Genomic DNA, 27,704 nt, shown 5'->3' on the forward strand with positions numbered 1-27,704 from the left:
AAAAAATACAGTGATTTGTAAACAGCAAAACACTGAAGCTGAAAAGGTTGTGTAGAAGATATTCATTTATTTAAAAAAAAAATTTACCCCTCCTTCACATGGACACGGTCATATTCTCCTTAACAAACTAGCCATCCTTACCTTCAGGAGGTAGATGCTGATTAGACTAAGATGACAATGGTAATGATCAGATTCATTTATCTCACTTGTCTATTTTAATCAATGATCATGAGAGAGGGTCTTCTGAAGATTTCTGAGAATAATTTCTTTAGTGTTACAGTAAGACACCAGAAAACATGTTCCCTTTTTGCTGTGGATAGTTGTCCTGATGTGACATCTGACCGTGCTAAAACCCTGTTGCAGGCATGAGAGAAGTTCAAACAGTGGTGGAATGGGAAGGTTAAGAGATGTACGTCCTTGAGCCACTGTGGTCCTCAGAGCCACTGTCTTAGGCTTTTCAGTACCAGACATTCTTTCTGTGTGAGATTAATTTCCCTATCATTTAAGTGACTTTGAATTAAGTTTTAGATTCTACCTGCTGGGTTTGGCTTCATTACTTTTTCTACCAAGGCTGAGTCTAAGAATTTCTTAAGTATTTTGTAGCACATTCTTATGTTTGGATATTTATAAGTTGCGCGTATGTGTGTGTATATGTAATTATGAAGACTCCACAGAAGCAGTTTACTAATAAATAGTAATGTTGACTTTTGTATTCTTTTAAATGTCATTCTTTTTTATGCACACCTTTAATATAAAACATGTGAGAGTCTTCATGGATTAGATTTGTGTAGAACAAAAAAGAAAGAGATAGATTGGGTAAAACAAAATATTATTTTCTTAATAATCTACACTTAGGGCAGTGCCCGTAGTTCAGTCAGCAAGGGTGCTGGCCACATACACCTAGGGTGGTGGGTTCGAACCTGGCCTAAGTCTGCTAAGCAACAATGCCAACAGCAACTCCAAAATAGCCGGGCGCCTGTAGTCCTAGCTACTTGGGAGGCTGAGGCAAGAGAATCACTTAAGCCCACAAGTTTGAGGTTGCTGTGAGCTGTGATGCCACAGCACTTTACCCAGGGTGACAGCTTAAAACTCTGTCTCAAAAAAATAATAATAATCTACACTTAGAGAAAACCTAACAATTGGCCATAATAAGCATGGTACGAACACTCCTGTTTCCTTACGGAAGACTATGCAAATTATAGTTATAAATAGCTACTTTGGGTTTAGCTTTAAATTTTTAAACTGATTAAGTAATGGGAAATAATTCATGTCATAGCACTGAAGTCTGGTAAGGATGCTGGGAAAGAGGGTGCCAAAAAGATGTACACAAATTTTAAGAAAGAAAAAAACTGTATTAAAATTCTAATACTCAATGTACATCTCAGTCATGAAAGAAGATGACTGTAAGTCATGCCTGAGTACCTCTTAAAATTGCAGAAGTCCAACATGTCTTGAATATTACTAATTTAATACAGTTTTCTCCTCTATTAAAATGTACATACATTTCTTTTGGTATCCTCTGGCATTTAAAGAATTGGCATTTGCTGGCACACACACACACACACACACACACATATATATATACACACACACATATATTTTTTTTAATTAAATCATAGCTGTGTATATTAATGCAATCATGGGGTACAATGTGCTGGTTTTATATACAATTTGAAATATTTTCAAGGAACTGGTTAATAGCCACATATTTGATAGATATTTTTCCCAAAGACCTTTTCTGTCATTAGAATGAAAAAAGTCCTGAAAATTAAAATGCAGAAAAAGCTGAGTGGCCTTCTGTGCTTATCTGCTAATAGTCAGTGATGGATTCATGTAAAAGTAATCCTGGATCTACTCAGTAATGATTTTGGAATTCTCTTCCACGCCCATCTTTTTGAGACCAATTATAGCAACTTTTGGAGCCAGTTTCCACGTCTTAGTTCTCTTTCCCCCTTGCCTCCCTGGCTTTGGACAGAATGTTTCTGACATTAGTTTTTAATCTTGACATTGCTCTAGTTTTTGTATCCACTTTCCTCTTTGTACCAATAAAAAGCTTTCTAACAGCTTTGAGCACATCCAACCCTGTTCCCATGTTGGTTCCTTGAACACCATCCAAGACCTCTGCCCTTAGACTCAGGCAAAGTTTGAATCAAACGCCTACTCCTAGGTGATGTCTCTGGTGATCACTCAGAAACATAGTTTATAAATTTAAAATGTCTTAGAGAAAATGGATGAGGCAGAAGGCAGCACTCTGCATTTTGTTTTCTTGATTTATTACCACATTCCTTTTAGCACCATCCTAATTTGGGATCCTGGCATTCCTAAAGTGAAGAGATAAACTATGGTATGTATAATATATATTTGAATAACCTTTACAATATTGTAGAAAACCTTTTCCTATGCTATTTAGTTTTCTTAAGCAAGTCAGTAATATAATTATTATCCCCATCCTTCAGATAGGGAACCTGTGGCTCAGAAAGCTTCATAATCTGGCCAAGACCCCATAGCCAGTAAGTCACAGACATAGGATTAGGAATCAGGTATTTTACCTTCAAATCTCATGCTTTTTATTAACAGCTTACTTTTTTCTTCACTTGATGCTAAAAACAATCCCTTATTTAAATAATCTGAATTTAAATAATCTGAATAATTTGAGAGACTGAAAAGGTCATACATGAAGATAACAGTGTATACTTAGTGGCGCTGGGGTTTGAGCACAATATAATCCTATTTTTTAAAAGGTCAAATTTGACTACATAACAGCCAGTAGAATAAAGCTACCCCCAGGCCCGCTGCTGACAAGCAGACTGGCTGCCATTTCTCTGGCTGGAGTTTACCTAGATAAGAATACACCAAAAATCTGAAGGCTGTGAAAAAGGCATCTATGAGAAGAGCTGACAATCAGTGTGGATGTGTGGTGTGCAGCGCAGTGTCAGAAGACAGATGGGGATGAGGTGGGAGAATATTTTAACAGCTGCAAAGTGTTCCAAAGATTGCTGAAGGAATGCCCAAGTCAAGCTTCCAAGTCAAATTAATCAGAGGAAAATTCTGAAGGCAGAAGGAAAGTCATTATGGATCTTCTGTTTACAGGGAAAGAGTAAGGCCAAATTTAGAAAGATCAGTATTATCTAGTGATATAGCCAAGTAATTCCCTACTTCAATTTCACCCTTCAACCTATATATCTACACATAAGGAAATATATTTCAGTGGTTTACTAGCTGTTCTGGCAGCTCTTGTGGTCTCTATGCTCAGAAAACATCTTCCCAGACGTGAAATGTCAACTTGATTCAGTCAAAGATCAGATTGAAAACAAAAATTGAGCATGATTAATAGCCCCCCAAAATAACGTCAAAAATGAACGTAAGTTGAGAAAGTGTTTGAGAAGCTGCCAGGTAACATATTACTCTAAGCGGTATAAAGATAAAGGGAAGATAGAATTTGACAGGTGGGGAAGCAGTGCAAATAAGCAATTAAAAAGTGAAGAATCTGCTATATCAACCAAGAAATTCTAGTCAGAGGAATATTTCACTCACCAGAAGCTCAAGGATTTCTGCACAAAGATATTTTTCCCTGCGGAGTTATAGAAAATAGCAAAAATGAAACAAAAACAAACCACTGGAGAATAGTTTAATAAATTACAGCATAGCAATATTATGGAAGTGTGTTAAATTCTGCACTGAGTAAAACCCTTCATTAAGCTTCCAAAGAATTCCCAAAGGGTGTGTTTTAATCCCACTTGTGATGAGAACTTGTTTTCCCATATGAATCATCATAAGTCATTGCTTTTCTGTTGTGTACTTTCCCTCGACATCGCTATTTGTTTTACAGTCAGCAGAAACCCACAAGACACATATTTTAAAGCCAGTCCTAAGGTGCTTTTCAAGCTTTTGCAACATCCTCAATAGGGAAAACTTTTTAGGGAGGAACAAAACGTTGACTAGAGGGAAGGTCTCTGTAGGAGAACAAGACCAACTTAAACATTTCAGTAAAGTATTAATCAAAAGTTGACTGCCTTCTATTTTAAAGCTGAGCGATTTTCAGACAAATAATTTATTTTTTCTAAGGAAAGAGGAGTAGTTTTCCAACAGAGATTTTTTTCTTTACATTTTTGTACATGAACTACCAGAAAAGCTTTGGAGTCAGATTAAGGTGGATAATATTGACAGTGAAAGCCATTATTTACTGAACACTCGGAATATGCCAGACACATTCTAAGTACCTGAATTTACTGATTTAACCGTTGCAACAGCTCTATGAATTAGGTACTGCTATTACCCCTATTTTACAAATGAGGAAGAACTAGGACACAGGGAGATTAAAGACCTTGCCCAAGGTTACTGGATTGGTTAACCATCATGCATATTGCCTCTCACTAAATACTAGTAATACCATTTGTTCAACCCAGTTCTGTCTTTAAATGGCCTAAGGGATACAGGCAACTTTATTATTTTTCAAATCCTTTCAAGTTTTTTCAAAATCTCCTTTTCGTAAGCCACAGCCTGTGCTCTTTCTTAAGCCCCTTTGATTGGGACCCTCTTTGGTACTAATTTTGGTTACAGTTTACACTAAAAACTTGATTTTTTTGGTCTGGGGACTAATGGAGCTCAATCTTCAGTTCTCCTCTACGGAAGCAGATTTGCTCTGAAATTGACAGAGTATCAGAGTCTACTTACTCACAGCAGCCTCCTTGCAAGGCCATGGTCCTGTTTTTGTATTCACATTTTGTAATGTTTTTCTTGAAGATCCCTAAGTGGGATGAACTGTAGGTCTCACAAAACCTGTATCTACCTGTTTCTCAGAGTTGGCCTCACACCCCATAAGAATCATACACTGGCTGTGTTATGTTAGTAGAGTTGTTCTGCTTTCTGAGCATCCACTAAATAGAAATGTTGGGGATCAGGTAAGGTAATTTATGTCAAAGGCTCGATTTTCTTTTCTTTTTTTTTTATTGTTGGGGATTCATTGAGGGTACAATAAGCCAGGTTACACTGATGGCAATTGTTAGGTAAGTCCCTCTTGCAATCATGTCATGCCCCCATAAAGTGTGACACACGCCAAGGCCCCACCCCCCCTCCATCCCTCTTTCTGCTCCCCCCCATAACGTTAATTGTCCTCATATCAAAACTGAGTACATAGGATTCATGCTTCTCCATTCTTGTGATGCTTTACTAAGAATAATGTCTTCCAAAGGCTCGATTTTAATACGTGGTTCCTCATGTTACTTTTATACCCGTCATCTTTTTCTGTACTAATGATTTTTGTAACCAGACATATTTTTCCTAGATAGCTCTGACACAAAATATTTTATCCTGTTTTCTCTACTGCCATTATTTGGGCTAGATCTGAAAGTAATGTGGAGACAGACAATGCTCTTCTTTTTATTTCTTCTTAGTCTGTCTTCCCTGTTAATATCTAGTAGAAGTTAATACTCTTCCTTCATAATTATTACAAATTGTAATTACATAACTGTTTGCTTACTAGGTCATTGCCTGCCCTCCCCAGTCTGAATTTCATGGGGGCAAGGTATGTCTATTTTTTTGTTTTTAAAGCACCTAGAATAGGTCCTGGCATATAGCTTCAATGCAACAAATGCCTTCTACAGCTGTGAAGATAGTTAAATTTGGAACACTTATCACAGGCAAGACAATACTATTTACCCAAACCTAACTTCATCTAGGCTGCCCTTCCCCTTCTGTTGCACATAGAGATTCATTCACCAATTCTTATCTAGACGAAGTTGTCCTGTTTGCTACTTTCCTTTCTTCCTCTAGTCCTGTTCTTTCACTTCTGGTGCCACTATAATCCCTCCTATCCTATCCTCATGCATAAAACCTGTTTTTCATTCCATGTCTCTGGACTATTTAGAAACAAATAAAATGCATTTCTGAATTGTGCAAAGAAGCTTAGTTCCCATTTCTCTTAATTTTTAAAATCATATGGTTTAGACAAGAACAAAGTGAGGGAGGGGTAGGAGAGGGAGGTTGGGGTGCTCTTGTTCCCTTACATGTATGTGAGGGACAAGGGCTGAAGGGAGAAAAGTCCTGCCTACTGTGACAGATAAAGCTGCCCAAGAGTGGGGATGGCACCCAAGGAGAGGGTAGCAGTCCTGGAATATCCTGGGCTTGCACTTGCATGTAAGAGTGGCCATGAGAAGAACGATCTCCATTCTGCGGTACTGGGAGGAGGGAATGAAAAGCTCAAGACTATGGTTAGGGGCTACCTTTCCACTTCCCTCTTTCTTCATTACATTGTTTTAATAGTATGGTTTTCATATAGGGATTTATATTTCTCTCAGTATTAGGACAGTGTTTTAGAATTTATTATAATGACACATAATTACAGTAGATGGATTTCCTAATTTTGCTATTTCTAAGTAGATTTACATATTGCCAAATGTTTATCACAATAAATAAAAGTGAGATTATTTCCATTTCATAATGGGAGATACCCAAAGAAACATTTACTGGTGTTTCTTTACTTATGTGTCAGATTCTAATGTAGAAGTTGTATTGTGATCTAAAAGTACAGGATTTATCATGGCAGGGAGTGAAAAACTTATGCATGCAGTTTTATGTCATCATATACAGAGGGCAACAAAAAATGTATACACATTTTAAGAAAGGAAAAAACTGCATTAAAAATGTAACACTCAGGTGTAGGGTCAGAGTGAGACAGCTGACCAAAAGGATCGTTCAGCTGAGCTCTCCAAGTAGGACTGGACAAAAAGAGAGAACCCAGGCATAGCTGATATGGGGACCTTACCCGGAGTCCTAGCTCAGGGAGCACAGTGAGGAAATGGTGAGCTGGATACAGAGTGTGATCTGGAGCAGTGGAAATCTGACTCCTTAGGCAAATAATTGCAACCAGCAGGATTGGCTGGCCCCTCATAAAGAGGTCAAGAGAGGAGAAAGCTTTTCTGGAGTTTTCGGTTTGTGGGGGAAGCTGCACATTGAGTAGGAAGTTTGGAAGAATGGGCGGACTCAAACAGTATACAACAACCAGATTTGAATGCCAGTTGGAGTGGATTTGCCATAGGTTTGGTGGCTGGTGAGGCAGCCATACGGAGAAGGTCTCAGCAACCAGGGGGCTACTATTGTGGGAAGGTCATGAGAAGGTCTTAGCAGGGACCTGAAGCATGGTCATCTTAATTCTGCCTCCCAGGATCAGAACTCCACTCGTGGGACAGGCTGAGGGGGGCCTGTTTTCAGGGAACACTGTGAGACCCCCGAGGATTCTGGAGAGCTTTAAGATCCTAACCTGCTGGGGTCTGAATGCTGAGGAAATAATCAGGCAATCACTGAAGGCAATTAGGTTTGGAATAAGGACCATAGAGGTTGCTGGCTGTGTTCTCCATCTCAAAACCAAAACAAACAAACAAACAAACAACAACAAAAAAAAACACCTGGTGTCCCAGCAGTACCACTTACGAGGTGTATGATTTTGAGTAACTTATATAACTTCATGAATTTCCTCTTTGAATAATGGAAGAAACAATAGTTAACTTACAGGAGGGATGTTTTACATAGACTTTAGCATTTCATTTCACAGAAACACTATCTTTTAAGTACTATTATCATCCCCATTTTGCAGATAGAAAACTGTGACACAGAGCGTTTAGAGAACTTGCTCAAAGTCACACAGTTAAAAAGGGAAAAACCAGCACTCCTATGTAGGTGTTTGAACTCTAAGTCTTGTACTCTAAAAGACTAAAGAAAATAATAAAAATTATTGAGAGATGAATAAAAGGAAAAAAACCAAACAAACAAAAAGAAATCAAGGAAAAGGCAAAGAATAAGGAAGAGAAGGAAGAGCAGGTGTATATACCAGGCCCTGTGTTGGGAGCTTTTTAAATATTATCTCAACCTCCTTACAACCAAGGGAAGGGGTATTGATGACCTTATTCAAAAGAGAACTATAATTTACATTGTAAGTGAGTGTTAATGCTGGAATTCAAAACTAGGTCTGCTTGATTTTAGGTATTGTGCCCACACACATATAGTTTATCTTCTAGATGTCTGACATAGTGCTCGAGTTTGTAGTTGCCATCAAGAAAATACAATTCACAGTCTCCGCTCCAGGAGGGTAGACTCTATTGGGGATGACAAACACGGCTGCCTGGATGAACAGGGAGCGCTCAATTCATTGTGATGAGAACATACCTATCTCCCAGGATACAAAGGTCAAACTCCTGGGACTAAAATGCAAAGTGTTGTGTGGACTTTGAACTTACCCTAGCCCGAGAGGTGGAATCTTGGCACATTATAGACAATTTCTCTTTTTTAACTGCATGAATGATAACAAGAATTAATTATGTGAAGAGACCTGGTCTTCTTTTTCTTTTACCTTTCTTCCTCATACAGGGTCTGATGGAAATGAAGGTCCATCAGGAGTGTCCAACCTGCAGCCTGTGGGCTGCATGATGACTTTGTGAGGAATTCTTTGCTTATCTGTGGGGTTGAATATCACAATAAATAAGCGGGGACCTTTTATTTTTGCTGATTAGTTTTCATTAATGTTTTTGTATTTGCTGTGTGTCCCAAGGCAACTCGTATTCTTCTAATGTGTTGGCAGAAAAGAAGAAAAGGTGGATGCCCCTGATAGTTTTCTCCTTCATACCTAGAAAGAGGTCAGAGTGTCAAAAGTGTGGATGGGGCAAGCTGGAGGAAGTTGGAGCAAGCTGCTTGCCTAGCTGACAGTGGTCATATTCACCCAAAGTAAAATGTGGTAAATTTCCTGAAGTCATGGAACCATATATGTACCCCAATACCCATAACAGTGAATGGATCTCACTAGGGCTCAGTAAGAAATATGCTAAAAGAAAGAATAGATGAAGACCTACAGAAGTCAGAGGAGAGGCTAAAAAACCTAACTCATAACCAGGATCCATACCATCCTGTTATCCATACTGTCATGCTATCCTTTCTTTGAAGCCTTTCTTGCACCCTCTCATACAATTAATCACTTCCTTTATTATGTACCCACCATTTCCCCTACCAAGATTTAAAGCACCTATGACTTTTTACTGGCATTCTTTCTTATTCCTCTGGCTCTATAATGAAGAAAGAAGTTATCTGGGAGGACAGTCTTTTATTCATTTTTATATCTCTGGTGCCTAAAATATCATCTGGCCCTAAGCAGACTACATGGTATCTATGGTTTGAATATGTCCCCCCAAGCCCAGGTATTAAAAACTTAATTGCCATTGCAGCAGTATTAAGAGGAGGGGCCTCTGGGAGGTTATCAGGTCATGAGGGCTCTTCTTTTATGAGTAGATCAGTGCCATTATCATGGGAATGAGTCAGTTACTATGGGGAGTATGCTCCTGATAAAAGGACAAGTACAGATCCCATTTATTCTGTCTCAGGCACTGGCCCTTCTGCCAGGAGATGAACCTTGCTCCCAGACTTCTCAGTCTCCATAAAACGTGAGAAATATACTTTCTTTCTTTCTTTTTTTTTTTTTAATAAATTCCCTAGTCTGTGATATTCTGTGACGGCAACACAAAACAAACCAGGACAATGATGCACTGGTGAATAACAGGTCCTCAGCAAATGGTACTTATTTATTATTGTTAACATTCACTGAGCAGAGAAATTTGCTTTCTTGTGACTGACTTCTGTCCAGCTCTTCGCTAGCCCACTTGTTTTTGATGTTTGGTCCACAACTAAGACAACTTCATTTCCATAATGTGTGTATTGCCCCCTTGTGTCTCTTTTAGTGAAACTGCCCTCTAACCTCTGATTTTCTATTTCTCCCCTCTCCCGTGAGGTTCTGCTGCCCTCTAGGGGGCCTTGCTCCTCACACCGTCTCAGGCCCCAGTGAGATGTGTACTTGGCAGCATGGTTCTAGCATAGGAATGTCACGCTCACCATGGTGCTGCCAAAGCCTCAGAGCTTTGCTGCCAGCTCTTATAGTCCCCAGTTTATAAACTTTTAACTATATAACTCAGTTTGATTAGGAACATCTAACTTGAGCATGAGCAAGTAAGTAGGCTGTCAAGAACTGAAACCCAACACAAGTAGAGGCTTGGTGGAGGCTGCCGTGGGGCCTCAGTACTCTCGGTACCAAGAGGATCCTTGGCTGTTAGTATCATATCTGCATCTTGGTGGTGTTCACACTGTCTCAAAATTTACACTGTAGAATCTGGAGTCAACAACGAGAGTGTTTGCCCTGATTTATGACCCTGATTTCCATCTTTGCCTGGGCCTTTGGTAGACAAAAACTTCCTCAAATAGATGGGGCCTGAAATTACTTTTTGCTAAATCTTCAATCAGCATCTGGCTGCCATGTCCAATGATGATTCTGAACTCTGTGTAACTTGACTTCCCTATAACCAGAACTACTGGCCACTCCTTCACTTTGGAAACTTTTTTTTTCCTTTCATGGTATCACTTGTATCTGGATGTCAGATGATTCAAGTGATACTAACACCCCAAACTGTACTATAAACCTCAAACTGTGCTACTTATCAGGTCAGTTTTTTAGCAGCTTCGTGGATCTGTCCACTTAGATATCTATTCAAATTTTAAATTTAACACTTCCAAACCAAACACATCTTTCTTCAAATCTATTCTCCTTTACCTTACCATTCCCATCCCAAATTTCTTCCCACTTAGTCCTCTCATCATCACATGCTGATGGCCCCCTGTCCACAATCTTTATATTTTAGTCTCCAGTCTGGACTTCTACTCTGAACTAACAGGACATAGTATTAACATGTCTTAATTTAATTCTCTATTTTACTCTTCAAATCCCTTCTTCCAAACACTGAATTACAAAGGTCCAAATTCTCTTATTACACAGGTAAAAAAAACCCCAAATTTAAGACTAATCTTTTATTTTTCTCTTTCCTTTGTACACAACATCCAATTGATCATTAAGTCCTATAATTGTACTTTTTAGTTAAAATTGTCATAATTTATGACCTAGATTGTCACAATGGATGTCTGATTTCCCCTTCTCTTATTGCCACTGTGCATTCTGTTCTATCTATAGAAACCAGAATGATAACATTAATATACTTATCTTACCACGTAACTCCTCTTCTCAAATCTTCCAAAGCTTCCTATCACATTCAGGACAAAGTATGAAATCTGTACCTTACCTAGTCTGATCCCCAAATACCAATCCATTACCATTCTCTCCCTTTCTTTTTTCTTTTTATTATTATTATTATTTTTATTATTAAATCACAGCTGTGTACATTAATGCGATCATGGGGCACAATACACTGGTTTTATAGACCATTTGACATATTTTCATCAAACTGGTTAACATAGCCTTCCTGGCATTTTCTTAGTTATTGTTAAGACAATATTTAGAATGTAGAATTATATTCTACATTTACTAAGTTTCACATGTATCTTTATAAGATGCACTGTAGGTGTAATCCCACCAATCACCCTCCCTCCACCCATCCTCCCCCCTGGCTCCCCTCCCTCTCCTCCCTCTCTTATTATACTCTATCCTCAGTGAATTTTTTGCTTGTCCCCTAAAGTGAAAATCTGGTTTCTGCCTCAAAATCTTTTCACTTGCTTGTCTCTTTGCCTGGAACACTTACCCTTATCCTCTCAGAACTCTCTGTGTCTTATTTTCTTACTTCATTCTTTCTCTTCAACTTATTAAGAGAGACTGTTCATGGCACCATATCTAAAAAATATCTAAAATTGTTCCCCATTCTACTTCAGTGTAATATCTCACCTTGCTTCCTTTTTCTTTATAGCAATTAATATTCTGTATTTGTTTACTTTTTATTGTAATTTTCTCCAATTATAGTTGAAGTTCTGTGAGGGTTGAAATATTATTTTGTTTACTTCTTTATTCTCAAGGCTTAAAACAGTTCTTGACACATAGCACATTGTCAACAAATAGGTTTTTGATGCCCTAGTGAATAAAGTCAGGGCATTAAAATATAGTCCAAGTTCTACAGAATTTCCCTTTGTTACAATTACTTTTGCTTGTTTTATCTTCAATGGGAAGTATACTTATTAATACTTTCATTGAAGTTTGATTGCAGTTTGGCTAAATGAAGCTTTCATCCTTTTAGAAAGATGTTCCTATAAAAGCTCTATTAAATATAGAAAGATTTTCTATATACTATGGAGAATTCATAAAAATTGAAGACATATAAGAAATATAAAAATATTTTTACAGAGATAAGACATCACACATTATAATATCTTAGGCCTTCCCTGTCTCATACACATACACACACATATAAATACATGTATACACATCTATACATATACATATATACACATATGTATAGTCACAGCCATCACATGAATGGTAAAGTCACTAATTAATATGGGCTATATAAGTTTAGAACTTATGTGGACTAGATGGTGAAGAGTGAATTGTAAATGACATAAGCTGAAACAAACATTCAATGACTTATATGTAAATACTTTGTAGAAATAGAAATGCACAAGGACTGTTTGAGGTTCATGGGGGAAGCAGTTTGATTTATGTAGAAAATTAATGCTGAAGAGAAGCAAAGGTTGAAAAGGTAAGAAAGGCAAAGTGCAGATCCTATGAAGAATCTTATGTTGTCAGTAGTGTATGTATGTTTCAGCAGAAGTCAGGAGGTACTGAATATTTTTGATTGTCCATGTGTATTGTGTTTTTCACTCTTGTATTAATTTGGATATGTAAAGATTAGGTATTAAATTGTAGAGGAGTAATGGAAATAAGGATAAAAATCATTTAAGAAAATCCCTAGTAGCATCCAATATCTGATTAAATATGGGTGAATTGAGGACAAGGAGGGCTACATATTGGGAGTAAGAAGTAGAGGAATTTGTTACATTTAAATGAAACATAGAAAGAAAATATTTTTCACTCTTGTATTAATTTGGATATGTAAAGATTAGGTATTAAATTGTAGAGGAGTAATGGAAATAAGGATAAAAATCATTTAAGAAAATCCCTAGTAGCATCCAATATCTGATTAAATATGGGTGAATTGAGGACAAGGAGGGCTACATATTGGGAGTAAGAAGTAGAGGAATTTGTTACATTTAAATGAAACATAGAAAGAAAATATTACAGAACAGATTATTTGATATAAAAGAGAGTGAGATTTGGATGTGTTGAACTGGTAGGGGATACCATGTACAAAAGTGGAACTATCCAGTTGTCATTTGTAGACACAACTAGAGCTCAAGGACAGACAATACTTGTGGACTGAATAACGATGGTTAAGTTTTCAAAATAAGAAAAAAAAGTAGAAAGAAGCCAAGAACCACAGACTGACTTTAGCAAATACCTGAAGTCAGGAGACAGGCGGCCGCCCTAAGTGGCCCAAACTCTGTGTTTCTATGGCTGCCATCATCTCTTACTGGAATGCCTTTCCCTCCCTCAGAAACACTAATTCTCCTACTTATCCATCTTCTCAAGGTCACCTCTTGTTTGAGTTTCTTTAACAGATAATTGAGAGCTGAAATTGTATACCTGATTTCCTCTTTCAGACCAACAGGAGCATATTTTTTCACCTAAGGAGTAATGAAGAATATATTGAGGTGTGGTGCAAAGAGCACAAGGAGCAGACTGGTAGTCATGGGTTCAAATTTGGAATGTAATTTGGCATTATATCAATATAAATGTGGAAAATATTTTTACTTATTTATTTTTATTTCAAAAATATATAATCAAAATATGTGTTCATGGAGTATAAATGTTTTAGGTTACATGGATCACTTTTGCAGTGTGCTGGAGTCCTGGCTACAGGTGTGCCTGTCACCCAAATAGAGTCCATCGTATCCATTAGATACATTTTTTTCCCCTTCCTTCCTTCACCCACGCCCCATGGTTGATTTTCACTGAGTTTTACTTCCCTCTGTGCACCTGTGTGTTCATTGGTAAGTTCCACTTTAATAGTAACTACATAGGCATTTGTTTTTCTATTCTTGAGATACTTCACTTGGGAGTATGGTATCTAGTTCCATCCAGATAGTTGCAAAAAGTATTAACTCATCTTTTTAAATACCTGAGTAGTAGCAGTACATGGTATACACCTACCACATTTTATCAATCCACTCATTAATTGACGGGCACTTGAGTTGATTCCACATCTTTTCTATTGTGAATTATACTACAGTAAAAATTAGAGTGCAGGTGTCTTTTTAATGAAAAGCCTTCTTTCCTTTGATAAATGCCCAATAGTAAGATGACTGTATCAAATGGTAGGTCTATTTTAAGTTCTTTTAGAAATCTCCATACTGTTTTCCATAGAGATTGTTCAAATTTTCAGTCCTACCAACAATCTAGAAGCATTTCTTTTCTCTGTATCCACATCAGCCTGTGCTATTTTTGGACTTTTTAATAAGAGTCATTCTCATTGTGGTTTTAATTTGCATTTCTCTTATGATTAATGATGTTGAACATTTTTTCATGTTTATTAGTCATTTGTCTTTTTTCTTTTGAGAAGCTTTGTTCATATCTTTTGCCCACTTTTTTTTTTTTTTTTTAGGGGAAAGCGCGAACGCAGTCCCCCACTACCACAAATTATGCAGCAGAGTTTCCCACATTTGGGGAAATCGCAGGGGTCAGCACATCCGGAGTGCAATGGATAAGCCTCACCCTGGGAAAACCACCTGATCATGGTATCGCCCCTGCCAGGTAAGTATTTTTTGCCCACTTTTTAATAGAATTTTTTTCTTACTCATTTGCTTGACTTTTCTATAAATTCCAGTTAGTAGCTCTTTATTGGATATATAGCTTGTGAATATTTTCTCCCATTCTATAGTTGATTGTTTCCTTAGCTGTACAGAATGTTTTAGTTTAATTAAATACCATTTATTTATTTATTTTTTGTTGCCATTGGAGTCTTAGTCATAAATTATTTGTTTAGGCTGATTTCTAAGAGACTTATTTTCACATATTACTCTAGAATTTTTGTGGTTTCATGCCTTCGGTCTAAGTGTTTTATCCATCTCGAATTAATTTTTTGTAATGGTGAGAGGTAGGGGTCCTGTTTCATTGTTCTCCATGTGGTTATCAATTTTTTTCTAGCACCTTTTATTGAATAGGGCTTCTTTTCCCCAATGTATATGGTCTGCTTTGTCAAAGATCAGTTGGTTTTAAGCAGATGGTTTTATATTTGGGTTCTATGTTCTGTTCTGTCAGTCTAAGTCTCTCTTTTTATACTGATATGCTGTTTTGGTTACTATAGCTTTGTAGTATAGTTTGAAATCTGGTAATGTGATGCCTCCAGATTTGTTCTTTTTGCTTAAGAGTGCTCTGGCTATTTGGGCTCTTTTCTGTTTCCAAACAAAGTGTAGGTTTATTATTTTTTTTTTCAAGATCTCTGAAATATGACATTGATAATTTGATGGGGATTGCATGAATATGTAAACCTTTGGGTAATGTAATATGTACATTCCAAAAATGTTTATTCTGCTAAACCATGAGCATGAAATGTTTTTCCATTTGTTTGTATATTCTTGATTTCTTTCCTCATAGTTTCATAGTTCTATTGTAAAGATGTTTCATCTCTCTGGTTAAGGATTTTCCTAGGTGCTTTTTTTTCTTTGTGGCTATTGTGAATGGAATTGAGTCTTTGACTTGACTTTCAGCATGACTGTTATTAGCATATCAAAATGCTTCTGAGTCCTTGACATTGATTTTGCATCCTGAGATTCTGAATTAATTTATCAATTACAGGAGATTCTGGGTGGAATCTTTGGGTTATTCTAGATACAAGATTATATATGTCATCAGCAAAGAGCAATAGTTTGATCTACTTTTGTGTAGTTTGGGTATTTTAATATTCTTCTCTTACCTGATTGCTGTGATTAGCATGTCTGGCCCTGTTTTGAATATATCCTTGTCTTGTTCCAGTTCTTAGGATAAATGCTTTCAACTTTTCCTCCTTTGTCATATATGGCTTTAATTATTCTGAGATATGTTCCTTCTATGCCTAGTTTGGTGTGGGTTTTTGTCATGAATGGGTGCTGGATTTTGTTGAATGTTTTCTTTCAACTATTGAGATGATCATATGGTCTTTGATTCTGCTTCTATTTATTTGGCAAATCACATTTAATGATTTTCATATGTTGAACTGTCCTTGCATCTCTAGGATAAAGCCTACTTTGTCCTGGTGGAATATATACATATATATAATTTTTTCTTTCTTTTTTTGATGTGCTGTTAAATTCAGTTTACTGGTATTATTTAGTTTTTTTGCATCTATATCCATAGGGGATACTGGTATGTAGTTTTCTTTTTCTATTGCGTTCTTTCCTGGCTTTGGTATTAAGGTAATACTGGTTTTATATGATGAGTTGGGAAGGATTTCCTCCTTGTCAATGTTATGGAATAATTTCTGTATTAAGAGTATCAGATGTTCTTTTTAGGTCAAATAGAATTTGGCTGTGAATCCATCTGGTCCAGACTTTTTTGGTTGTTCTTGGGAGATTTTTTACTACTATTTCACTCTCACTGTTTGTTCATTACTGGTCTGTTTAGAAGTTCTGTTTCTTTCTGATTATGTCTTAGGAGGTTGAATGTTTCAAGGAACATGTCCATTTCCTGTACCTTCTCTAGTTTATGTGTATGGAGGTTTATGTAATGTTCATGGAAGATGTTTTATATTTCTGTGGTATCAGTTTTAATGTCATCTTTTTCATTTCCAATTGAACTTATTTGGATCCTTTTCTGTGCTTGGGTAAGCTAGCAAGAGCTCTGTTGATTTTGTGTATTTTTGCAAAGAACCAACTTGTTTAGTTAATCCTCCCTCCCACCCCCATTCATTGAGTTCTTCTCAGGCCTTCATTTTTTTCTGTTTTATTCTGATGGCCTTAGGTTTGGCCTGTTCTTCCTTTTCTCATTCCTAAAAGAGTGACATTAGGTTGTTAATTTGTGATATTTCTGTATATTTTTTTAATGTAGGCATTTAAGGCTATAAATTTTCCCCCTTAAGAATGTTTTTGGTGTGTTTCATAACTTGTGATAGTTTTTGTCTCCCTTGTCATTGAGTTAAAAGAATTTTTTTGATTTCCCTCTTAATTTTATTCTCAACCAAATACTCATTCAGGTTGTTTAATTTCCATGACTTTGTGGAGGGTTTGAGTATTTTACTTGTAATTGATTTCTAGTTTTATTCTATTATGGTCTGAAAAGGTATATGGCATGATTTTGGTTTTATTACATTTGTTGAGACCTGCTTTGTGGCCTAAGATATGATCAATCTTAGAGAATTTCCTATGTGCTGCTGAGAAGAATGTGTATTCTGTAGTTTTGGGGTAGAATGTTCTATAAATGTTGTTAGGTTCATTTGACTTAGAGTTTGGTTTAAGTCTCTTGTTTCTTCATTTATTTTCTGCTTTGATGATTGGCTAAACTTTTATAATAGAGTTTTGAGGTCCCTGGCAATTATGATGATGCTATTTATTTCTTTGTTTAGCTTTAGTAAAATTTGCTTTATTATATATCTGGGAGTTCTTGGGTGTATACATATTTAGGATTGTTATGTTTTCCTCTTAACTTGCTCTTTTATCATTATATAATGGTACTCTTTGTCTTTTTTCTTTACCTTTGTTGCCTTAAAGCCAATTCTGTCTAATATGAGATAGCTACACCTGCTTTCTTTTGATTGCCATCTGCATGGGAGGCACTAAATCTCTGTTGCTGATCACGGATAGAATGTCTCTGTACAGACTCTGAACAGCTCACTAATCAGCCCAGACATTTGCAATGGTGGAGAAAGACCTCACACAGATTGAGCTGTCTTTAACTTTTATTCCTTTCCTAAAAGGCAGTGTCCCCGCATGTTGCTTATGTCCTGCTATGTTGTCTTCACCTCTTCTCAGCAGTATGAATTGTCTTGGAACCAGCAGCTTAATCTCTGAGATGGCAGGTGATGATTGTTAGAATCAGCCACACCCCATTTGATTGAGTTGGTAGATGCTGTAATGAGATATAGAATTGTTCTCCCTGTCAGTGGTTGATGCTTGCAGGAAAGAGCCAAGTGCAGGGATGTTATATCTGTGAAGCACTTGAGGGAATAAAGTTTGGGAGGGACCTTGTAGCTCCCAGGGGGCTGCTTGATCTCTAGCACAACAGAAATGGGTTGACCAGTAAGGCTGGGTGTAGTTGTGTGAGGCAGCAAGGCTTTGCAAAACTCTCTCAGAAGTTATTTTTCTGGCCTTTCAGGGGAGGTTGACTGAGGCAGGCTTTCTAGACGTGGATGACTGATCCTGAGGAAGGGTCTGAAATCCCTGATTAGCTGTTGGGCTTGACCTCCACCCCTTGTATTAGCCCTGCCCTCTCATGTCCCCTTGCACACAGGTGCTTAAATGTAACACACTCAGTTGCTATGGCATCACAGGCTGGGATCTTCCCTTCTAGAGGACCTACCCCAGTCTGAAAGCAGTGGTTTCTTGTGTGGGGGATGGGCGCTTCTCCAGATCCCTGTATTTCCTACTCCCACAGTATTCTCATGTGGGTTCCTTCTCCTCCTGAGTCCAGCTATCAAACCTCTACACTGTGTCCCTCAGCACCTGCTCAAGACCAGGGACACAGGATTTCGCTCGTGGCATGGCTCCCAGGTCAGGCACCCTGGGTACACTGCACGTCCTCAAGAGGAAAGATGTTAGATAGCACACAGTTTCAGAACCCCAGCATGACTCAACCCAAAGAAGACATCCCCCAGGCACATCATAATTAACTTCACTAAAGTTAATATGAAGGAGAAAATTCTGAAAGCAGCCAGATGTAAGAAAACCATAACCTACAAGGGGAACAATATTAGAATGACTACAGATCTTTCTGCTGAAACCTTTCAAGCTAGAAGAGGGTGGTCGTTGACTTTTAATCTCCTAAAACAAAATAACTTTAAACCCAGAATCCAGTATCCAGCTAAACTGAGTTTCATTTATGATGGAGAAATTGAATAGTTTAATGGCATTCACATGTTGAAGAAATTTGCCATAACTAAACCAGCCCTCCAGGATATTCTCATACCTATCCTCCATAATGCCCAGTGCAATCCTCTACCACAAAAGTAAACTCACTCAGAAACTTTGATCAAATTCCAACTTCCACAGTGGCGAAAGGATTAAAAATGTCCACTGGACTTTCAAAAAACTCGATACCCAAAATTCTACCAGGCTTATCATATTTTCAATTAATATGAATGGCTTAAATTGTCCTCTAAAGAGGCACAGGTTGTCTGACTGGATACAAAAACTGAGGCCAGATATATTTTGCATATAAGAATCTCATCTTACCTTAGAAGATAAATATAGACTCAAGGTAAAGGGATGGTCATCTGTATTCTAGGCAAATGGAAATCAGAAAAAAGCAGGTGTTGCAATTCTATTTGCAGACACAATAGGCTTTAAACCAACAAAAGTAAGAAAGGATAAGGATAGTCATCTCATATTTGTTAAGGGTAATACTCAATATGATGAGATTTCAATTATTAATATCTATGCACCCAACCAGAATGAGCCTCAATTTATGAGAGAAACTCTAACAGACACGAGCAACTTGATTTCCTCCAGCTTCATAATAGTGAGGCCTAAGAGAGATTTCTACACTCCTTTGGCAGTGTTGGATAGATCCTCCAATGTGAAGCTGAGCAAAAAAATTTTAGACTTAACCATTAATTTAAACTTAACCATTCAACATTTGGATTTAACAGATATCTACAGAACATTTCATCCCAATGAAACTGAATACACATTCTTCTCATTAGCCCATGGAACATACTCCAAAATCGATCACATCTTAGGTCACAAGTCTAACTTCAATAAATTTAAAAGAATAGAAATTATTCCTTGCATCTTCTCGGACCACCATGGAATAAAAGTTGAACTCAGCAACAACAGGAATCTGCATACTCATACAAAAACATGGAAGCTAAATAACCTTATGTTGAATGATAGCTGGGTCATAGATGAGATTAAGAAGGAAATTACCAAATTTTTGGAACAAAATGAAAACCAAGACACGAATTATCAGAACGTCTGGGATACTTCAAAGGCAGTCCTAAGAGAGAAATTTATAGCAGTGAAAGCTTTGCTCAAGACAACGGAACGAGAGGAAGTTAACAACTTAATGCGACATCTCAAGCAACTGGAAAAGGAAGAACATTCCAACCCCAAACCCAGCAGAAGAAAAGAAATAACCAAAATTAGAGCAGAATTACATGAAATTGAAAACAAAAGGATTATACAACAATCAATAAATCAAAAAGTTGGTTTTTGAAAAGGTCAATAAAATAGATAAACCTTTGGCTAACATAACCAGGAAAAAAAAAAAAAAGAGTAAAATCTCTAATCTAATCAATCAGAAATGACAAGGATGAAATAGCAACAGACTCCTCAGAAATGAAAAAAATCCTTAATGAATATTACAAGAAACTTTATTCTCAGAAATATGAAAATCTGAAGGAAATTGACCAATACTTGGTAGCATACTACCTTCCAAGACTTAACCAGAATCAAGTGGAAATGTTGAACAGGCCTATACCAAGTTCAGAAATAACATCAACCATACAAAATCTCCCTAAAAAGAAGTGTCCAGGACCAGATGGCTTTACGTCAGAATTCTACCAAACCTTTAAAGAAGAACTAGTACCCATACTACTCAACCTTTTCCAAAATATAGAAAAAGAAGGAATACTACCCAACACGTTCTATGAAGCAAACATCACCTTGATCCCCAACCAGGAAAAGACCCAACAAGAAAAGAAAATTATAGACCAATATCACTAATGAATATTGATCCAAAAATATTCAACATGATCCTAACAAACAGAATCCAGCAACACATCAAACAACTTATACACCATGACCAAGTGGGTTTTATCACAGGGTCTCAAGGCTGGTTCAATATACGTAAATCTATAAATATAATTCAGCACATAAAGTAAAAAACAAAGACCATATGATTCTCTCAATTGATGCAGAAAAAGCTTTTGATAATACCCAGTATCCCTTCATGATCAGAACACTTAAGAAAATTGGTATAGAAGGGATATTTCTTAAACTGATAGAGGCCATCTACAGCAAACCCACAGCCAATATTGTACTGAATGGAGTTAAATTGAAATCATTTCCACTCAGATCAGGAACCAGGCAAGGTTGCCCATTGTCTCTACTGTTTTTTAACATTGTAATGGAAGTTTTAGCCACCACAATTAGGAAAGAAAAGGCAATCAAGGGTATCCATATAGGGTCAGAAGAGATCAAACTTTCACTCTTCTCAGATGACATGATTGTATATCTGGACAAGACCAGGGATTCTGCTACAAAACTCTTAGAAGTGATCAAGGAATACAGCAGCGTGTCAGGTTACAAAATCAACACTCATAAATCGGTAGCCTTTACATACACCAACAATAGTCAAGCTGAAAAAAATAGTCAAATACTCTATTCCATTCACAGTAGTCTCAAAAAAGATGACATATTTGGGAGTTTATCTAACAAGGGATGTGATAGATCTCTATAAAGAGAACTATGAAACTCTACACTATAAATAGACAGTGATCAAAACAGCGTGGTACTGGCACAAAAACAGAGAGGTAGATGTATGCAACAGAAAAGAGAACCAAGAGATGAACCCAGCTACTTACCATTATTTGATCTTTGACAAGCCAATTAAAAACATTCATGGGGAAAAGATTCCCTATGTAACAAATGGTGCTGGTTGACCTGGCTGGCAACCTGTAGAAGACTGAAACTGGACCAACACCTTTTACTTTTAACTAAGATAGACTCTCACTAGATTAAAGATTTAAACTTAAGACATGAAACTATAAAAATACTAGAAGAGAGTGCAGGGAAAACTCTGGAAGAAATCGGCCTGGGCAAATATTTTATGAGGAGGATCCCCCTGGGTAATTGAAGCAGCACCAAAAATACACTATTGGGACCTGATCAAACTAAAAATCTTCTGCACAGCCAAGAACAAAGTAGTAAAGCAAGCATACAGCCCTCAGAATGGCAGAAGATATTTGCAGGTTATGTCTCTGACAAAGGTTTAATAACCAGAATCCACAGAGAACTCAAACATATTAGCAAGAAAAGAACAAGTGATCCCATCTCAAGCTGGGCAAGGGACTTGAAGAGAAACTTCTTTAAAGAAGACAGGCGCACAGCCTACAGACATATGAAAAAATGCTCATCATCCTTAATCATCAGAGAAATGCAAATCAAAACTACTTTGAGATATCATCTAACTCCAGTAAGATTAGCCCATATCACAAAATTCCAAGACCAGAGATGTTGGCGTGGATGTGGAGAAAAGGGAACACTTCTACACTGCTGATGGGAATGCAAACTAATACATTCCTTTTGGAATGATGTTTGGAGAACATTTAGAGATCAAGAAATAAACCTGCCATTCGATCCTACAATCTCTCTATTAGGTATAGTAGACCAGAAGACCAAAATTCACATTATAACAAAGATATTTGTACCAGAATGTTTAATGCAGCCCAATTCATAATTGCTAAATCATGGAAGAAATCCAAGTGCCCATCGACCCATGAATGTATTAATAAATTGTGGTATATGCACACCATGGAATATTATGCAGCCTTAAAGAAAGATGGACACTTTACCTCTTTCATGTTTACATGGATGGAGCTGGAACATATTCTTCTTAGCAAAGTATCTCAAGAATGGAAGAAAAAAGTATCCAATGTAGTCAGCCCTACTATGAAATTAATTTATAGCTTTCATATGAAAGCCTAACCCAATTATAGCCTAAGAATATGGGGAAAGGGGAAAGGGAGGGGAGGAGGATGAGTGGCGGGAGGGTGATTGGAGGGACCACACCTACGATGCGTCTTACAAGGGTACATGTGAAACTTACTAAGTGTAGAATATAAACGTTTTAACACAATAACTAAGAAAAAGCCAGAAAAGCTATGTTAACCAGTGTGATGAAAATATTTCCAATTGTATATAAAACCAGCACATGGTACCCCATGATTGCGTTTATGTACAAAGCTATGATTTAATAAAAAAAAATAGAGGAAAGATGTGGATCCCATACTCTGTGGAAACCTCAGACTGGAGGATGCACAATTGTGGAGAGGCAGCCACTTGCCAAATTCTCAGCTGTAACTGCTTTCCCCTTGCCTTAGATGAAGGAGGTTCGGAAGGACAGAAGCACTTGAGTGGAAGAAAGCCAGGTCTCTGGCTTTATCAGGACATTATCAATGGACAGTAAAGCTGTAAAAATGTCTAAACTCTGGGATCATGCAAGTTTTCCTGCAATTTCATGGTCACTGCAGTGCTTGGGCTCATGGAGGTGAAAAAGCTTCCAGGTAACTTGGCAGTGCACTGATCATTAAAGGAGTGTAGGGTGGAAGTCTCCCTTACCCCTTCACTGGACTCCAAGCCTCTCTGAGATTGATCCTCACCAATGTCTTTTTTTTCTCTATTGTCTTCCTTCTCTGCTTTGTGGTTTTCCTCAATGATGTCCCTGGCAGGCTCTGACACTTCTTTTTCTTTTTCTTTTCTTTTCTTTTTTTACCATTTTGAAAATAATTTTATTTTTTATGGTCAATTTTTTTATTAGAATGTACATATTTGTTTTGGAATCAAGTACATACTGATTATAGTTATATTTAAAACTCAAAGCAGAACATCTATTTCTGTTCTTAGAACCCTGTAGTAGGACATTATATATATATGGTAGTGTTTGCTGCATAAGAGTACGCAATATGTTGAATAAACGGTTTTCAAGAACAAAGACATATTACATTAAAATAAAATATTCTTTTTTTTTTTTGCTTTATGACAAGTTTTTTTCCTGTTTTTATTGTTGGGGATTCATTGAGGGTACAATAAGCCAGGTTACACTGATTGTATTTGTTAGGTAAAGTCCCTCTTGCAATCATGTCTTGCCCCCAAAAGGCGTGTCACACACCAAGGCTCCACCCCCCTCCCTCCTTCCCTCTCTCTACTCTTCCTTGCCCCACCCCTCCCTCCTTCTTTCTCTCTCTGCTCTCCCCTTCCCCCACCCCCACCATGACCTTAATTGTCGTTAATTGTCCTCATATTAAAATTGAGTACATAGGATTCATGCTTCTCCACTCTTGTGATGCTTTACTAAGAATAATGTCTTCTAAACCACCTGAGATACCATCTAACCCCAGCGAGAATGGCCCACATCACAAAATCTCAAAACTGCAGATGCTGGCGTGGATGTGGAAAGAAGGGAACACTTTTACACTGCTGGTGGGACTGCAAACTAGTACAACCTCTTTGGAAGGAAGTATGGAGAAACCTCAAAGCACTCAAGCTAGACCTCCCATTTGATCCTGCAATCCCATTACTGGGCATCTACCCAGAAGGAAAAAAATTCTTTTACCATAAGGACACTTGTACTAGACTGTTTATTGCAGCTCAATTTACAATCGCCAAAATGTGGAAACAGCCTAAATACCCACCAACCCAGGAATGGATTAACAAGCTGTGGTATATGTATACCATGGAATACTATTCAGCTATTAAAAAAAATGGAGACTTTACACCCTTCGTATTAACCTGGATGGCACTTCTTTTTCTAACCGACATCTGAACTGCACCCCCTCTTCTCTCTGCTTTATCAGAAACCCTTCCCTCCAGGGCAGTTTCTTTGTCAGTCATCTTGCCTCCCCAAATTGAAAATATTTTAAAATCACAAGCTAAGTGTACAGTCTCAGAGAAAGTATTTCATCTCTCTAAGCCTCGGTTTCCAAGGTATAAAAATTAGTATGTCTTTACTTTGCAAGGCTGTTGTAAAAAATTAGGTAACATATTTTACGTAATTACACATGGTACTTTGAAGGAGCTTGATAAATATTTATTCTCCTTTTTGTACCAGCCACCAGATATGACCCTATGTCTACTAATTAAGGGAAATACCAAAACTATGAAGTGCCTTGTGTGTCTAGGGAGTGAGGAAGTTAAGGAAAATGGTACCATATGGAAATTGAGAGCCCCCAAAAGATATCCATCTGGGCGAGGAAAGGTAAAGAATTTATTTTAGTCAAAAAACTGGAGAGAGGACACTCTTATCATCCTTCCCATATTTCTTTTTTTCATCTTCACTGGGGGAATGGAGCTTGAGAGAAGAGAAAGAGTTGTTAGTCACAGAGTCATGCCTGAGGCATGCTTTTCTCTGGCATGATATGTGATATTCTGAAAGAGATGTGATTTACATGTATTGGATGTGGTGTAGATAGGCCACCTCCAAGGAAGGATAATACAAACAAAAGGAATATTTCTTGAGACAGAATTTGGAAAATAAAACTGCTTTGTTTACCTCATTATTCAGACAATTTCTATCCATTAATAAAAAGCATTTTAATCAAATTTAAGTAGTAACAAATGGGACCACTAAAATCATATGCAAATTAAAATTCATTGTAATCACAGCATTCAAGAATATCAATTCATCATACAAAGGGAGTGTTTGAGGTGCAGTTCTTCTGAATCATCTAAATACAGCTCCACAAATATATTTCAATTATTGTAGATCAAATCATTTAATTAATCATTGCAAAGAAGTTCTCCCCTCAAAATATATTTTTCATAACACTAAAACACATCAGATCGAAATCTTCTTATCATTTACTTTCTACATGTCTAGCAAGAGAAATATGTTTCAATATTATGTTACCAGGCAGTGGTAGACAAAGGCTTATTTTTTTGGAAAATGAACTATTATTGAGTGCTGATTCATCATTAGAGGGGAAGCTAGGTCTTCACCAGAGGCAATAGAGAAGTGAATCTTTTGCTGGTATATTTATTAGAGAACGTGCTAAAAACAGGCACCGAGTTGGTTGCTAGGGATGGAGAGAAAGATGGAAAAGCCTACAAGAAACTTACAGTCTAACATAGGGGAAAAGAAACCCATACAAATCAATAAAACAATACAACCTGCTGAGTTTTACACAGGAAGATTCAGAAAGTTCAATGGAAATACAATTTATAAGAGAAGTTCAATATTTAGGTTAGAAATTGGAGTATAAGAAGGTGTTTTCTAGGTAAAAGAAAGAGAGATAAGTGTAGGCATCTGTACAGGCAAGGAAAATAGTATATACACAGACAGAAGCACTCTGAACAAAGAACTGGCCAAGGGCTGGTGTACTGGGAAACCATATACACTTTGGCACTGTAGTATAGTATGTGTTCGGAGGTTGGTTAGAGGAGTGGCTAGTGGTGGGGGTCCTGCGAGACTGGTGTAGTAGATTGATGGCTAGACTCAAGGTTGCGAAGGCCAAGTCATCAAAGGCAAGTGTGTGATGGGAAGGAGTTTTAGATTTTTATATTGTAAGGCATGTGTACTTGCTGAAATTAATTTGTGTGCTGAATACTATAATCAGATTTGCACTTTATAAAGATGGCTCTAGAAGCTGTTGAGACAGGTTGGTGCTTTGGTAATTTAGGATATTAAGTCAGTATTTCAGACAATAGATTATGAGACCCAGTCCATGGAGATATCAGTGAAATTTCAAAAAATAAGGTAAAATTAGGAGGAGGAATGACTGATTGGATGTGAAAGGTCAGAGGAAGTGAAATATCAAGGATGACTAGGTTTTGGCAATGAGGGTGAAATTGAAGGTTTTATCCATAGAGGAAATAGAAGACCCTTCAATCGCTGCCTTGAGACATGATGATGAAATCAGTATTTAATTTCCTGGAATAATATTTGGAATATTAGAATACTATTTTCCTGTGATTACCTTCCTTCCATGTTAAAATTATCCAGATTGTCAAATATACTCACTTACAAAAATTGACAAATATTTGCATGCAGTAGTTAACTTAATTTCTCCTGTACCTGACCACTTCTAAAACCTACCTTCTACAATCTCACAAGTTTTTAAATTAACAAATTTAGAAAGAGCCATCATTTGAAGAAAAAAATAAATTATGACTGTTGAAAATGAAACCATGTACTTCATCTGTTTCTGTCTTTAGGAAACATATCCCACTCCTTGTACCAGTTTAGTTCAAATTAATGCTGTCTGTATGAGGTAGACATTTCAGTTAAGAAATTGAAATTTCCTTCTTGTGTATACCTACTTTCATGACCAAGCCAGACAGTTTTGGGACCTTAACTGGATTATAACACAGAAGACTACTCTAGACAGTGGCTTTAAGTCTTACAGAAAGAGAAAGTAGCAAGGAGTGGTGATAACAAGAGAAATCAGGGGCAGTAGGCTAGTCATTTAGTTTGTGGAGAGGGTTAAAGAGGAGGAAGCCCAACTGAAATCAAATTATAACAGTGATGGTTTCCCAAATGTCTTTCTCACTCCTGAGTTTTCATTAATTCCTATGAACACTTCACTACTATTTCAAATGCAATTTAATGTCTGCAATTGTTGGTAGCTAAATGTATGGACTTTACAGACAAATTGCTTAGATATGAATTTAAGGTCCAGCCCTTTCCAGCTATCTGTCCTTGGACAATTTTCTTAAACCTCACATACCTCAGTCTCCTCATTTATAAGATAGAGATACTAATGTTACCCACCTCATGAGGTTGCTTTAATGGTTCAGTCAACATCTCTGAGGCACTGACAGTAATGCCTGCCATAATCTAAATGTTCAAGGAAAGTTAGCTGGCATTCCCATCCTTCCCATCATCCCCTTTCCACATTCTGAACTTTATTTTCCTTTCCATGGGTTCTGCCTATTCAGACTTTTGGCTGAAATGTCTAAGAGTTTGACTTTAAATCCAGTGAGAGCTGTAG

The 27,704-nt window shown here is 37.2% G+C and overlaps 1 protein-coding gene and 1 non-coding gene across 5 annotated transcripts in view; both read right to left on the minus strand.

The window, feature by feature from the left end:
• GRM5 (glutamate metabotropic receptor 5) overlaps positions 1 to 27,704 on the minus strand; it is a 521,853-nt gene that overhangs the window by 32,283 nt on the left and 461,866 nt on the right. The window lies entirely within an intron of this gene.
• LOC128566142 (U1 spliceosomal RNA) lies at positions 14,469 to 14,628 on the minus strand. The gene has a single exon (XR_008374438.1). It is a non-coding gene; the product is annotated as a U1 spliceosomal RNA (small nuclear RNA).

Source organism: Nycticebus coucang, chromosome 14, assembly GCF_027406575.1.
Source record: "Nycticebus coucang isolate mNycCou1 chromosome 14, mNycCou1.pri, whole genome shotgun sequence".
Lineage (NCBI taxonomy): Eukaryota > Metazoa > Chordata > Mammalia > Primates > Lorisidae > Nycticebus > Nycticebus coucang.